The following is a 13,267-nucleotide window of genomic DNA, read 5'->3' on the forward strand; positions in this document are numbered from 1 at the left end:
AATTACAAACATGTAGACCCTACTATAGCCTAGTTCTTCATAATCACTGTGATGATTACTATACTATCCTGAGAACACCTGTGGCAAAACTAAAATTGAAAAATCCTTTGATCACAGTCATCCCTCCTTCCATCAAAACCAAAAGTTAACCAAGCTATAGCAAATATAAAAGAGGTGGTTAGTAATTCACAACAGTCTTCAAGAGCATTAGTTATCAATTCTTTACCTGATTTAGATACAACCACTTGTTCTCTAATCTCATCTTTACCAAATGTATCAAGCAATATTAGATGTTGGAGACAACAGAATAATCAAACTTTCCCTACCCCTGCCAAATTACAAGATTCCTGATGAGTATAAGTTTCTTGAAAATAGTGGAAATTTTTTCTACTTGATAGTGGAGAATGTGATGTAGAATTTTTGCATTTGGCACAGAATCTGGCTTAGATGATTTGATGAAATATGAGGATTGGGCATGTGATAGAACATTTAAATGTAGTCCAGATGTGTCCTACCAATTGTATAGGCTATATGCATTGATAAGAGATAACAGCATTCCACATCTGTTCATTTTACTTATAGGGAAATCTGAAGAGATTTACAGCAGACTTTCTTATATTATAAACAACTTAAACATCCAACATTGGATCCTGAATCCTTAATGACTGACCTTGAGAACGGAAGTATCATCTTTCTCTTTAAGGTATACCTGAATACAGCTACAATCATGAATCTACACATATTTAAAATGTTTTCAAATATTTTTGTACTTTTATTTTCCACAATAAAATATTTTTAATTGAAGTGTAGTTGATTTACAATGTTGTGTTAATTTCTGCTGTACAGCAAAATTTTATATATATAATTTTATATAAATACATATATAATTCTTTTTTATATTCTTTTCCATGTGGTTTATCTCAGGATATTGAATATAGTTCCCTGTGCTATACAGTAGGACCTTGTTTTTTTATCCATTCTACATATAATAGTTTGCATTTGCTAACCCTGAACTCCCAGTTCAGCCCTCTCCCACTCCCCCTCCCCTTTGGCAACCACAAGTCAGTTCTCTATGTCTGTGAGTCTGTTTCTGTTTCATAGGCAGGTTCATTTGTTTCACAATAAAATCTTTTAAATGTTTTGTTATTGATTTTTCATGTTTCATTATGTCCTTTTTTATGTCTATCTTTTTTAAAATTTATTTTTGTTATTTTCTTGTATGGCAAAATTGTCTTATGGCTAACTAGTTGGGCAACAAAACTGCTGTGATAAAACTGCTTGCAGCAAAGATTCTTACTGTGAAAACACCAGATATGGTTGAGCAAATTTTCATGTACCTGTTTGGCTTTTGTATGCCATTTTCAGATAAATATCTAGTTAGTACCTCTGCCTATTTTTAAATTGGATTGTTTGGGATTTTTTGCTATTGACTCGTATCAGTGCTTTACATGTTTTGGATACTAATCCCTTACAATATATGAGTTTTGCAAATATTTCTCGAATTCCTTAGGCTGTCTTTGCATTTTGTTGATGATTTCCTTCACTATGCAGAAGCTTTTTAGTTTGATGAGTCCAACTTTTTTTTTTTTTTTTTTTTTTTTTTTTTTTTTTTTGCGGTACGCGGGCCTCTCACTGTTGTGGCCTCTCCTATTGTGGATCACAGGCTCCGGATGTGCAGACTCAGCGGCCATGGCTCACGGGCCCAGCCTCTCCGTGGCATGTGGGATCTTCCTGGACTGGGGCACAAACCCGTGTCCCCTGCATTGGCAGGCAGACTCTCAACCACTGTGCCACCAGGGAAGCCTGAGTCCAACTTTTTAATTTTTTTTCTTTTGTTGCCTTTGCTTTTGGTGTCAAATCTAAGAAATCATTGCCAAGACTGCTGTCAAGGAGCTTACTGCCTATGCTTTTTTTCCAGGAGTTTTATGATTTCAGGTTCTACATTTTAATCCATTTTGAGTTGATTTTTGTGTATGGTGTAAAATAGGGGTCCAGTTGCTTTTTTTTTTTGCATGTGAATATCTAGTTTTCCCAATACAATTTATTGAAGAGACTATCCTTTCTTCATTGCACATTCCTGGCTCCTTTTTTACAAAGTAATTGGCCATAAAGTTTATTTCTAAGCTCTTTATTCTGTTCTATTAATCTATGTGTCTGTTTTTATGCCAATATCATACTGTTTTGATTACTATAGCTTTGCAATATAGTTTGAAAACAGGACTTGTAATGCCTCAAATTTGCTTTGGCTATTCAGGGTGTTTTTTGGTTTCATATAAATTTTATATTGTTTTTTCTATTTCTGTGAAAATGCCATTGGAATTTTCATAGGGATTGCATTGACTCTATTGTTTGCTTTGGATGGTATGGGCATTTTAACTATTCATTCTCCTAATTCATGGGCATGGAATACATTTTCATTAATTTGTGTCTTCTTCACTTTCTTTCATCAATGTCTTATAGATTTTGTGTACAGACATTTCACCTCCTTCATTAAATTTATTCCTAGATATTTTATTCTTTTTGATTCAATTGTAAATGAGATTGTTTTCTTAATTTCTCTTTCTGATAGTTTACTAGTGTATATAGGTGCAAATGATTTTTGTATATTGGCTTTGTACCCTGCATCTTTACTGAATTTGCTTATTACTTCTAAGAGTTTTTTTGGTGAAGCCTTTAGGGTTTTCTACATATATTATGTCATCTGCAAACAGAGAACTTTAATTTTCCTTTTCAATTGGAATGCCTTTATTTCTGTTTTTTTGAAGTTTATTTATTTATATATATATATATTTTTTATTTTTAGCTGCATTGGGTCTTCGTTGCTTTGCTTGGGCTTTCTCTAGTTGTGGCAAGTGGGGGCTAGTCTTCATTGCAGTGTGCGGGATTCTCATTGCAGCAGCTTCTCTGTTGTTGTGGCTTCAGTAATTGTGGCTTGTGGGATTAGTTGCTCTGTGGCATGTGGGATCTTCCCAGACCAGGGATCGAACCTGTGTCCCCTGCATTGTCAGGCAGATTGGAATGCCTTTATTTCTTTTTCTTGTCTAAATACTCTGGCTAGTATTAAGTTTTCTAGTACTACGTTGAATAAAATTGATGAGAGTGGACATTCTTGTCTTGTTCCTGATTTTAGAGGAATTTATGTTTTTACTGTTGAGTATGACACTAGCTGTGGGCTTGTCATATATGGCCTCTATAATGTCAAGGTACATTCCCTCTATACCTATTTTTTAGAGAATTTTTATCATGAATTAATGAAAAATTTTCCAAAATATTTTTCATCTACTGAAATGATCATATTATTTTTACTTTTCAGTCTGTTAATGTGATGTATCACACTGACTTATTTGCAGATGTTAAGCCATCCTTGAATTCCAGTCATAAATCCCACCTGATCATGGTGTATGATTTTTTTAATGTATTGTTGAATTGGTTTTCTAAAATTTTGTTGAGGAATTTTGCATCTATGTTCATCAGGGATATTGGTCTGTAATTTTCTTTTCTTGTAGTGTCCTTGTCTGGTTTTGGTATCAGGGTAATACTGACTTTGTAAAATGAGTTTGGAAGCATTCTCTCTTCTTCTATTTTTTGGAAGAGATTGAGGATTGATATTAATTTTTTTAATGCTTGGAAGAATTCACCAGTGAAGTCATCTGGTCCTGGGGTTTTATGTGTTGGGAGATTGTTGATTACTAATTCAATCTCCTTATTCACTATTTTTCTGTTCAGACTTTCAATTTCTTCATGATGAAGAAAGAATGTATGTATGTACATTGCATGTTGTATATTTCTAGGAATTTATCCATTTCTTCTAAGTTGTCTAATTTGTAGTTGTATAATTATTCATAACCAGAAGGATTTTTAACAGAAATTTACAAGCTGATTCTAAAATGGAAATGCAAAAAACCTAAATAGGCAAAACAACTATGAAAAAGAAAATCAAAATTGGAGAGCTATCAATAATAATTATGAATTTAGAGTTGAATAGTGTAGTATTGGTTTAAAGGTAGACAAACAGATCAATGGAATAGAATAGAGAGTCCAGAAACAGACTCACACATATATGGACAAATGGATTTTGATGAAAGCACAGAAGAAATGAAGTGCATAATGGACAGTCTTTCCCACAAATGATTTTAGAATAATTGAATATCCATATGAAAAAAGATAAAGAAAGGAAGGTAGAAAAAGAAATAGAAAGAAAGAAAAGAAAGGAGGGACTTCCCTGGTGGTGCAGTGGTTAAGAATCTGCCTGCCAGTGCAGGGGAAACAGGTTCAATCCCTGGTCCGGGAATATCTCACATGCCATGGAGCAACTAAGCCTGTGTGCCACAACTACCAAGCCTGCACTCTAGAGCCTGTGTGCCACAACTTCTGAGACCATGCACCACAACTACTGAAGCCTGCATGCTCTAGGGCCCACGTACTGCAACTACTGAAGCCCAAGCACCTAAAGCCCATGCTCTGATACAAGAGAAGCCACCACAGTGAGAAGCCTGTGCACTGCAATGAAGCAAAAGCTAAGAGAATTCATCACCACCAAACCAGCTTTACAACAAATGATAAAGAAACTTCTCTAAGCGGGAAACACAAGAAAAGAAAAAGACCCACAAAAACAAACCCAAAACAATTAAGAAAATGGTAATGGTAATATACATATCAATAATAACCTTGAATGTAAATGGATTAAATGCCCAAACCAAAAGACACAGCCTGGCTGAATAGATACAAAAACAAGGCCCATATATATGCTTTCTACAAGAGATCCACTTCAAACCTAGGGACACATACAGGCTAAAAGTGAAGGGATGGAAAAAGATATTCCATGCAAATGTAAATCAAAAGAAAGCTTGAGTAGAAATACTCATATCAGACAAAATAGACTTTAAAATAAAAACTCTTACAAGACATAAGAAGGGACACTACATAATGATCAAGGGATCAATCCAAGAAGAAGTTATAACAATAATAAATGTTTATGCACCCAACATAGGAGCACCTCAAAACATAAGGCAAATGCTAACAACCATGAAAGGAGAAATTGACAGTAAGACAATAATAGTAGGGGACTTTAACACCCCACTTACAGCAAACAGAAATATAAATAATATAATGTAATAGGCAAACAGAAAACAAATAAGGAGTCACAAGCTTTAAATGACACAATATACCAGATAAATCTAATTGATATTTATACAACATTCCACCCAAAAGTGGCAGAATACACTTTCTTCTCAAGTGTATATGGAACATTCTCCAGGATAGATCAGATCTTGGTTCACAAATCAAGGCTCAGTAAATTTAAGAACATTGAGATCCCATCAAGGATCTTTTCTGACTACAATGCTATGAGATTGGAAATCAACTACAGGAAAAAAAAACTATAAAAAACACAAATACATGGAGGCTAAACAGTGCACTACTAAATAACCAAGAGATCACTGAAGTAATCAAAGAAGCAATTTAAAAATACATAGAAACAAAAGACAATGAAAACATGATGATCCAAAACCTATGGGATGCAGCAAAAGCAGTTCTAAGAAGGAAGTTTATAGCAATACAATCTCACCTCAAGAAACGAGAAAAATCTCAAATAAACAATCTAGTCCTACATTTAAAACAAGTAGAGAATGAAGAACAAAGAAAACCCATAGTCAGTAGAAGGAAATAAATGATAAAGATTGGAGTAGAAATAATGAAATAGAAACAAAGAAAACAATAGCAAAGATCAATAAAACTAAAAGCTGGTTCTTTGAGAAGATAAACAAAATTGAGAAACCATTAGCCAGACTCATCAAGAAAAAAAAAAGGAGAGGATGCAAATCAATAAAATTAGAAATGAAGAGGGAGAAATCACAAATGACACTTCAGAAATACAAAAGGACTATAAGAGACTACTACAAAAAACTCTATGCCAATAAAATGGACAACCATGAAGAAATGGGCAAATTCTTGGAAAGGTACAACTTTCCAAGACGGAACCAGGAAGAATTAGAAAATATAAACAGACCTATCACAAGTAATGAAACTGAAACTGTAATTAAAAATCTTCCAACAAAGCTGCCGCATAGCACAGGGAGATCACCTCTGTGCTTTGTGACCACCTAGAGGGGTGGGATAGGGAGGGTGGGAGAGAGGGTGATGCAAGAGGGAAGAGATATGGGAACATATGTATATGTATAACTGATTCACTTTGTTGTAAAGGAAAAACTAACACACTATTGTAAAACAATTATACTCCAATAAAGATGTTTAAAAAAAAATCTTCCAACAAACAAAAGTCCAGGATCAGATGACTTTACAGCTGAATTCTATCAAACATTTAGAGAAGACCTAACACTGATCCTTCTCAAAGTCTTCCAAAAAATTACAGAGGGACTAACACTCCCTAATTCATTCTATGAAGCCACCATCACCCTGATACCAAAACCAAAAAAGATATCACACAAAAAAGAAAATTATAGACCAATATTACTGATGAACATAGATGCACTGATGAACAAAATACTAACAAACAGAATCCAACAGCACATTAAAAGGATCATACACCATGATCAGGTGGGATTTATCCCAGGGATGCAAGGATTCTTCAATAAACACAAATCAATCAATGTGATATACCATATTAACAAATTAAGGAATAAAAACCATATGAACATCACAATAGATATAGAAAAAGCTTTTGACAAAATTCAACACTGATTTATGATAAAAACTCTCCAGAAAATGGGCATAGAGGGAACCTACCTCAACATAATATAGGCCAAATATTTCAAACCCACAGGAAACATCATACTTAATGTTGAAAAACTGAAAGTATTTCCACGAAGATTAGGAACAAGACAAGTATGTCCACTCTTACCACTCTTATTCAACATAGTTTTGGAAATCCTAACCACAGCAATCAGAGAAGAAAATGAAATAAAAGGAATACAAATTGGAAAAGAAGGAGTAAAACTGCCACTGTTTGCAGATGACATGATACTATACATAGAGAATACTAAGGATGCTACCAGAAAACTGCTAGAACTAATCAATGAATTTGGTAAGGTTGCAGGATACAAAATTAATGCACAGAAATCTCTGGAATTCCTATACACCACCAACAAAAAATCAGAAAGAGAAATTAACGAAACAATCCCATTCACCATTGCAACAAAAAGAATAAAATACCTAGGAATAAACCTGCCTAAGGAGGCAAAACACTTGTACTCAGAAAACTATAAAACACTGATGAAAGAAATCAAAGATGACATAAACAGATGGAGAAATATACCATGTTCTTGGATTGGAAGAATCAATATTGTGAAAATGACTATACTACCCAAAGCAATCTACAGACTCAGTGCAATACCTATCAAGCTACCAATGGCATTCTTCACAGAATTAGAACAAATTTTTATTTTTATTTTTTGTCGTACACAGACCTCTCACAGTTGTGGCCTCTCTTGTTGTGGAGCACAGACTCCGGACGCACAGGCTCAGCGGCCATGGCTCACGGGCCCAGCCACTCCGTGGCACGTGGGATCTTCCCGGACCGGGACACAAACCCATGTCCTCTGCATCGGCAGGCAGACTCTCAACCACTGCACCACCAGGGAAGCCCAGAACAAATTTCTTTGCAATTCATATGGAAACACAAAAGACCTCTGAATAGCCAAAGCAATCTTGAGAAAGAAAAACAGAGTTGGAGGAATCAGGCTCCCTGACTTCAAACTATACCACAAAGCTATAGTAATCAAGACAGTATAGTACTGGTACAAACACAGCAATATAGATCAATGGTACAAGATAAAATGCCCAGAGATAAACCCACCCACATATGGGCACCTAATTTATGACAAAGGGGGCAAGAACATACAATGGAGAAAAGACAGCTTGTTCTATAAGTGGTGCTGGGAAAACTGGACAGCTACATGTAAAAGAATGAAATTAGAACACTCCCTAACACCATACACAAAAATAAACTCCAAGTGGATTAAAGAGTTAAATTTAAGACCAGACACTATAAAACTCTTAGAGGAAAACATGGGAAAAACAGTCTTTGACATAAACCACAGAAAGATCTTTTTTGACCCACTTACTAGAGTAACAGAAATAAAAATAAAAATAAACAAATGGAACTTAATTAAACTTAAAAGCTTTTGCACAGGGGCTTCCCTGGTGGCGCAGTGGTTGAGAATCCGCCTGCCGATGCAGGAGACACGGGTTCGTGCCCCGGTCCGGGAAGATCCCACATGCCGCGGAGCAACTAAGCCCGTGAGCCATGGCCGCTGGGCCTGTGCGTCCGGAGCCTGTGCTCCGCAACGGGAGAGGCCACAACAGTGAGAGGCCCGCATACCGCAAAAAAAAAAAAAAAAAAAAAAAAAAAAAAAAAAAAAAAAAAAAAAAAAAAAGCTTTTGCACAGCAAAGGAAACCATAAACAAGACAAAAAGACAGACCTCAGAATGGGAGAAAATATTTGCAAATCAAACAACAGGCAAAGGATTAATCTCCAAAATATACAAACAGCTCATGGAGCTCAATATCAAAAAAACAAACAATCCGGTTAAAAAATGAGCAGAAGACCTAAATAGATGTTTCACCAAGGAAGACATACAGGTGGCCAAGAGACACATAAAAGATGTTTGACATCACTATTATTAGAGAAATGCAAATCAAAATTACAATGAGGTATCACCTCACTGGTCAGAATGACCACTATCAAAAAATCTAGAGACAATAAATGCTGAAAAGGGTGTTGTGAAAAGGGAACCCTCTTGTACTCTTTGTGAGAATGTAAATTGATACAACCACTATGGAAAGCAGTATGTGTGTTCCTTAAAAAACTAAAAGTAGAACTACCATATGACCCAGGAATCCCACTACTGAGCATATACCCTGAGAAAACCATAATTCAAAAAGAGTCATATACCACAATGTTCATTGCAGCACTATTTACAATAGCCAGGACATGGAAGCAAGCAAAATGTGCATCAACAGATGAATGCATAAAGAAGATGTGGCACATATATATAATGGAATATTACTCAGCCATAAAAAGAAATGAAATTGAGTTATTTGTAGTGAGTTATTTGTACTTCACAGAGTGAAGTAAGTCAGAATGTGAAAAACAAATACCATATACTAATGCATATATATGGAATCTTAAAAAAAAAAGGTACTGATGAACCTAGTTAAAGGGCAGGAATAAAGAGGTAATCATAGGAAATGGACTTGAGGACATGGGGTGGGAGGGCGAAGCTGGGGCAAACTGAGAGTAGCATCGACATATATATACTACGGAATGTAAAATAGTTGGCTGGTGGGAAGCAACAGCATAGCACAGGGAAGTCGGTTTGGTGCTTTGTCAAGACCTAGATAGGGTGGGATAGGGAGGATGGGAGGGAGGCTCAAGAGGGAGGAGATATGGGGACATGCATATGTATATGGCTGATTTGCTTTGTTGTGCAACAGAAACTAACACAGTACTGTGAAGCAATTATACTCCAATAAAGATCTATTTAAAAAAACTAATATAATGTCATATGTCAATTATATCTGAATTTTAAAATCTAAAAGAAAAAAAAAAGAGGTCCCAGAGAGCTTCCTCCACCCTCCTACTATTGAGAACACAGCAAAAAGACAGCCATCTATGAACCAGGAATTTTGCCCCCACCAGACACCAAATCTGTTGGCTCTTTGATCTTGGACTTCTCAGCATCCAAAACTGTAAGAAGCAAGTTTTTGGTGTTTATAAGCTGCCTAGTTTATGGTAATTTTTTTATAACAGCCTGAATGGACTTAAGACAATGGACAACCACTTAGAAAACAGTGACAATTTCTTTAAAAGTTAATCTTTCCTGCTCACTGCAGTGTTTTCTTCTAATTTCTATCTGGTGGAGCTATTTAGCCTCATATCCACAAACTGGTTAGCCAGAAGTCAGTTTTTCTACTGCCAAGTTCTTTCACCAATGTGTCATAATGTCTTAACAGACTGGGTTAACTTTTGAAACTAATCTGTTCTATTAGTGGTTACACATAGCGTTTTAAGGAACACACAAATCTATACTTTTCTATCAGTAATGAGAATTAATTAGTGTTGATACCCCTAACTCCCAGCAAGATGAAATATTAGCATTTATTTATCTCAATCTCTTCATTTCATTGAAATAAGCTGGAATTGTATTCCTTTATTACTTTAAAAAATCATTTCCTGTTTTATGAATCCTCTCCTAGTAATACTTATGTTAGAAATTTTATTCTCAGCAGTTTGGGAATTTACTATTACTGTATTCTTTGCTCACCAGTATATCTTGAGTTCCATAACTTGCCCCTATTTTTGGAAATATTTATTTTAATCTATTTTTTAAGTTGAAGTATAGTTGATTTACAACATCATACTAGTTTCAGGTGTACATCATAGCAACTCAATATTTTTATAGATTATACTCCATTGAAAGTCACCATAAAATAATGACTATGTTTCCCTGTGCTGTACAATACATCCCTGTAGCCTATCTGTTTTACACATTTGTATTTCTAAATCCGCACCCCATCCCACCTCTCCCCACCTCCCTCTCCCCTCTGGTAAACACCAGTCTGTTCTCTATGCCTGTGAATTTTTTTGTTTTGTTATATTCATTCATTTGTTTTATCTTTTAGATTCCACATATAAATGATAACATCTAGTATTTATCTTTCTCTGTCTGTCTTATTTCAGTTAGCACAATATCCTCCAGGTACATCCATGTTGTTGTAAATAGCAAAATTTTATTCTTTTTTATGTGTGAGTAGCATTTAGACTTGCATACAAAAGTATGCTATTTTTTTTCTTGTTCTTTAATTTCTCTGTCTGGAAATATTTAGGACTTTCTCTTTATCCTAGGTTACTAAACCAAACTTTTCCTTTCTTTCTTCGTTTTCTCACTTCTCTGATTAAATTTATTCTTTGACTAAGTTTTTCTACAGACAAAAGGCAGGCAGAGGACATGGAGTGTGGTATGTTCAGGAAAGGCCCCATAGAGGCCTGCTCAGTTACAATTCCCCCCTTTCCTTGGATACTCCTCAATCTTGAGGGAGAACAGCTGCAGAACAAGAAAGGGAATAAAGTTTTGGATTGAGAGGTTAATCATAAACTTGGCAGAGGAACTCAGTTTTAGTTTCCATTTCTGTTTCAGTTTTCCCCAACTCTTTGAGGGAATGGGGTGATGACCACTCTGGCTACTTCCTGCTGAAATGGGGCATAGTCCTGCCTAATTTGGGAAATGGACACAGAATTGGAAATAGTCTCTAGTTCCAAGCTCAGCATTAATATTTTGTATTATGAAAACAATACTTCCATCTTTGATTGTTTTGTTATAGCACCTGGACAAACATTTGAATATTAATAGACATATTACAATGAGGATAATGATCAAACTATACCCTTATAGTATTTTTCAAAAGAGTCCTCCTACTTTAGATGGCAACCAGGAAAATAAGTTTAGACTGTTTCCTCTTTACATACATTCAGTAATCAAGTAGATTTTTGAATTGTTCTATATTTGGGTTTTAACTTTTCCAGGGGTACTAATTATACATAACAGTAACTATTGGCCACTATACATGTCTCCCTTTTTTCTGGCCAAAATATAATTTAAAGCAATTTTATTAGCTGATATTATTCTGACTAAAGAAACAAGTGCCTTTTGCTGGGAGGAGCTGTCTAATTTGCCAATACTATTTCTAAAGTGGGAAAATGTTTCATAGTTACAAGGAGACCTTGAAACCATAAGGTTGCAGTTGGCAGCTGTTAGCAGATATTGTTTTGAGAACAGCTGGTGATGCCCTTAAGTCTAATAAAGTTTAGAAAACAAGTTCTCAGTAATGAATGTGTCTGAACCCAGGTCCACAAGGGCCACCTATCTCCATTTTGGATGTCTGAACCATAGTTACTCCATTCTGATTTTTTAAATGTATTTTTCCTTAATGGCTAAAGCAGATATACAATGCATGTTTAATAGCCCACAAACAGGCTGTTTTGGTTAGCCTAAAGCCAGAATGACCTCCACATACCTCAATATGTAAAAATTTCTTTCATTATTTGCAACTTTTGATTGCAAATCTTTCAATAGAAAGTATTGATAATCAGAATATTTGTCCCTTGATGTTGGAGTGGTTCAGCTGCCTGCCCCAGGGTTAGATCATGTCCCTAGGTGCTAGGCTTCCTTTATATTTGCCTAGTTATCCACGTTGGGGGAAACTGATCAGATATTGTGAACAGGCTCAGAGGTATGTTAATGGGGAAACATTTTGTAGGCTATACATTTTATCAATAATTGTCACAAAAATCAGTTGTCACATAAGCATTGTACATGTGCTTTCAGCAATAGGTTTAAGCCAGCAGTTTTACATATCATGAGTAGTTATACTCTATGAAACTCCATTAGAGAATTATATTCGTATTCTAAACACTGAGGACAACAGTGTCGTTAAAAGTAAAACAGTAACTTTCAATGTTGATAGGGAGACAAACATTTGGTAAACAGTTCCATTAGATTTGTATGATAGGTCTTACAGGTCCAGTCTGGCTCAACTGCCTACCACTGCTGTTGTCTTCTTCTTATTCTGATATTAATATTGTTTGGAGTCAGCAGTCCTTTCTATAGACCAGTCCAATGCAGAGGCCTTTCTTAAGTAAGAAATATGAATTTGAGTTAATTCACTTCAGTTTCTTTGTTCATGATGTACTTAAGAATACCTGATAAGTAGTCTTTCATCTAGGTTGGAGATAGTCCTTTAAATGATGCATTTTCTGGTATGTATAATCCCCTGGTTATAGATCATGGGGCATCTGATCTTCATCCAAAAATAGATTACAGTGTTGAGAAACAAGCTTAGAATATCTTCTTAATAACTCAATTAAGCTTTACAATAATGTAACAGCAACAAAGAGCTATTTGGGAAATGAGTTTTAGACAGTAAATACTGATATCAATTAACAAAACTAGAATTTAATATATAACAAAACACAATCTTTTCTCTCTAAAATTACCCTCATTTTTACCAAATATAGCCAAATTAAGATTAATTTGCTTGTAAAATAAGTGATTAATTGATCACATAGGCTTTTAAAAAATTGGCTGTGCTTAAACTTTTCATAAGGAATCTCAGACTGAACTTTTAAAAGGAATCTCCAGGCCAGTAAAGCCACACCAAGGGTTGTCACAGATTCTGCCTGCAATATCTGTAGATTTGAGTGAATTCTTCTCTTCTCAAGGTCCCCAAAATAGCTTGAGATTTTACATG

Source organism: Kogia breviceps, chromosome 1, assembly GCF_026419965.1.
Source record: "Kogia breviceps isolate mKogBre1 chromosome 1, mKogBre1 haplotype 1, whole genome shotgun sequence".
Taxonomy (NCBI): domain Eukaryota; kingdom Metazoa; phylum Chordata; class Mammalia; order Artiodactyla; family Physeteridae; genus Kogia; species Kogia breviceps.